The sequence below is a fragment of the Octodon degus genome, unplaced genomic scaffold (genome assembly GCF_000260255.1).
Source record: "Octodon degus isolate 3935 unplaced genomic scaffold, OctDeg1.0 scaffold00184, whole genome shotgun sequence".
NCBI classification, from domain to species: domain Eukaryota; kingdom Metazoa; phylum Chordata; class Mammalia; order Rodentia; family Octodontidae; genus Octodon; species Octodon degus.
The window spans coordinates 4,508,235-4,511,785 of record NW_004524760.1 but is presented as its reverse complement, the minus strand read 5'-3'; the positions used below and the strand labels follow the sequence as shown (position 1 = coordinate 4,511,785).

Sequence of the window (3,551 nt, the reverse complement as noted above, 5' to 3'; positions counted from 1 at the left end):
TATTCTACCAGTGTGAGCTAGAGAGGCTCGGATTTACAGGTATGTTTGTTCAGTGGTTCATATTCAGATGTACACTTCTGACAGTTTACTTTATCAGTTGTAGTCTCTGTCTTCCTTGTGTTCTGTCAGGTATAAAACACAGTGTCATCTCCATGTGGGTGCTCTGCAAATGCTAATTGGAGGTGACAGGGATAATGATGTTGACAAAAGGCCCCATGAAACTGATGATTCATTTGGCTGGAGAGGCCAAAGATAGCAGTTATGTAATGTCGCTTCACCAAACAGGTACTGTGTCATACCTCAGTGCAGCCCGGAGCTTGCGGCCTGTCAGGGCTTAGTCATTGTTCCAGTCAGAACCAACACGGTTTCTCCAAGGAGGGTCGGAACCACTGCTGCTGTAGGCAGGCGGGCTTTGGGAGCCACACAGCTGTTTCCTTTGATTCAGGTGCCACCAAAACCGCTACCCAAACGCCCACAGCAGTGAGCAATTGGATAAACAAAAAGATGAAGCAAGAAGCCTGAATCAGATGATAAGAAAAGAAAAAAAATCACTTGATATGAAGCTGAGTACTTCAGTGTCATTGTTCTCACCCTCCTATGGGAAGACCTGGATATTTTAAATCAAATTGCCTATGGAGTAGATGTTTATGGATACGTTTTCAATTTACTAAAACTCTAGTTGTCTTTATTTTCTTTTTAGAGAAAGGGTCTTGCTATATAGTCTAAGAGAGCCTTAGATTCACGGGGATCATCCTACCTCAGTCTCTTAAGAGCTGGGATTACAGTATGCACCACCATTCCTGACAAACCTTGATCACTTTGCCTTTAAAATGGTAGTTTTATATAGCTCAACTTAAAAGTAATGCTTTCACTCACTCAGACTATATATACATAAATATTGACATATATTAAATGATAAATAAATATTAAATACTTCCTGTAAAGTGTATGATTGATCTTACTGAATCTTTCATTGAGGTACAGGGGAGAAAATATTTTCCCCTTCACATATTTTCTAAAATTTCAAGTAAACATTGTGAATTGAGGCCTGGGGGTGCACCTCCATGGTATATGCTTAGCCTTGAGTTTGATCCTCAGCATTCCTAAACCCCACACAAATTAAAAATCTGGATTTTAGCTGGTCATGGTGGTACATGCCTGTAATCCCTGCACTGAGGAGGCTGAGGTAGGAGGATTATTGTGAATTCAAGACCAGCCTGGGCTACAAAGTGAGCTCAAGGCCAGTCTGAACTGCATAGTGAGACTCTGTCTCAAAAAGACCCAAAATAGGGGACGGGGAGATAGCTCAGTAGAATAAGTGCTTGCCTGGCAAGCTCAAGGTACAGAGTTCAATCCCCAGTACCACAAAAAAAAAAAAAAAAAAAAAAAAATCCAACAAAAGATCAAAAAAAAAAAGACCCAAAAATATTTTCTAGATCCAAAAAAAAAAAAAAAAAAAAAAAAGACCCAAAAATATCTGAATTTTGAATTTAGGATTGTGTTTTCCCTACAGAAGTTAAACCCAATAATTAAATGAACATTAATATTTTCTTGGAAAATAAGGTGACTATTTTACATCAGGGGTTAAATGGTAGCCAGATTTAATCTACATGCCTATGATAGTCAATCTGTACAATGACAAACATTTTTCTAAATGTCAGTTGCCAGCTGGCCTGGATGGTGCATGCTTATAATCCCAGGTCTGGAAAGCTGAGGCAGGAAGAGTATCAAACTTGTGTCCAACAAGACCAATTTAGAAAGACCTTGTTTCAAAATTTTAAAAGGCTCTGAGTACAGTTATATAGCTCAGTGAAAAAGCCCTGGGTTCAATTGTCACCGCTACATACATTGTCTCAGTCACTCTTCCCTTGTTGCTGGGACAGATACTTGGTACCCAAAATGAGGGAAAGAAAGGTTTATTTAGCTCACAATTAGTAGAGCTTTTAGTCCATACTCGGCTGGCTCCAAGGCAGAGCGGCACTTGACAGCACAGAGCAGCCATTCATGGCGGTGGCGAGGAACAAGAGAGTGAAGGGAGGAGCAGCAGCAACAATGGCTACAGAGAACAAGCCCTTTAAGTTGCATTCAGGCTGTCTGCCCCAGGCTGGGTGTAGTACTCACACTCATAATCCCAGTGGCTCATGAGTCAATCACAAACTCTAGAAGTCTGCCCCATGACTGCAGGAGGCTTTGAGGGGGACAACTAGACACAAACCAAAACATTCACAAAACATTCCTTTAGTTAAGATTCTAAGGAGAACCTTTGCAAGGAGACAGAAATCCAGGAGAAAATGTTCACTTTCTCTAAGTTCCAAAACATGAAAGCTAAAGTATCTTTTGATTTCTTGCCTTTTAGTGTTGCAAAACTAAAATAGTTGATGTTTAGCATTGATCAGTGTGGAGAAATGAGTACCCTCCTTCGCTGTTAAATGACATAACTTTCAACCAGAGAATTAGAAATGCTTATGCTCTTTATAAAGTACACAAACTGGGCTGGGGAGATAGCTCAGCGGTCTAAGTGCCTGCTTGGTAAGAACAAAGACTCAGGTTCGATCCCCAGTACCGCATGTCATGCCAGCTCCACGCCATGCCACAGAAGCTGGGTGGGGTGGCTACAAAGCAAGACCCCGTACCAAATAAATAAAAGATTAAAAAAAAAAGTATACATACTGTTAGCCTTAGTAAATCAATTTAAATCTTACAAAGATAGTAACTTAAGTGTGGCATTACATACCTCACACATTGAAAGATTTTTCTCTTAGATTGTAATAGAAAAACTAATCTATGTTTGTTAATAAGGAAATAAATAATTATAGTTACATGTGGTAGTAAAAAAGAATGGGGTATATCCAGGCGTGGTGGCACACACTTGTAATCCCAGCTAGGTTGAGGCAGGAGGATCACAAATTGGAGGCCAGCCCGGGCAATTTAGTAAGACCCTGTCTAAAACAACCAAAAAGGGACAGGGAATAACTCCATATAGTATTGCTGTAAAAGAGGAAAGTATGTAAGCTATACCTAAGTATAACTAAGTATTTCAAGACTGTAATCTCAACACCCTGGGAAAATGAAGCAGAAAGATTACAAGTTTAAGCCCAGTCTTGGTAGATTAAGGATTTAGCAAGACCCTCTCTCAAAAAATTTTTAAAGGGATTGGAGATAATAGCTCATTGCAAAGGTTCTGGGTTCAATCTCAAGTACCACCAAAAACCAAAACAAAACATTAATGAAGAAAATTTGTTAAATGACATGCAATATTTTAAAAATGTGGAGGAGGCATGTTGGAGGTGCCAATCCAACTAGTGCCCATGAGATAGCTCAGTAGAATAAGCACTTGCTTGGCAAGCACAAGGCCCTGAGTTTAATCCCTGGTTCTGCTAAAAAAAAAAAAGGAAGTCACCAACTAGTGCCCATGGCTATGGAGGCAGAGAGCCTGGCAAACCTGGGAAAGGAAAGTCCTCTAAGCTCCTAGGATTTATAGATGCTGAAAACATTCCCTGGAAAAGGGATTCAATATCCTTAGGTCCATGAGGATCTGTTGTGGCTGGACC

The 3,551-nt window shown here is 40.2% G+C and overlaps 1 long non-coding RNA gene across 1 annotated transcript in view; it reads right to left on the bottom strand.

Moving 5' to 3' along the window:
• The window catches only part of LOC111813336, a 13,309-nt gene continuing 9,758 nt past the window's right edge, over nt 1–3,551 (bottom strand). The window contains exon 3 of the long non-coding RNA XR_002818630.1: nt 1–518. This is a non-coding gene — a long non-coding RNA (uncharacterized LOC111813336). The remainder of the gene's footprint in view (nt 519–3,551) is intronic.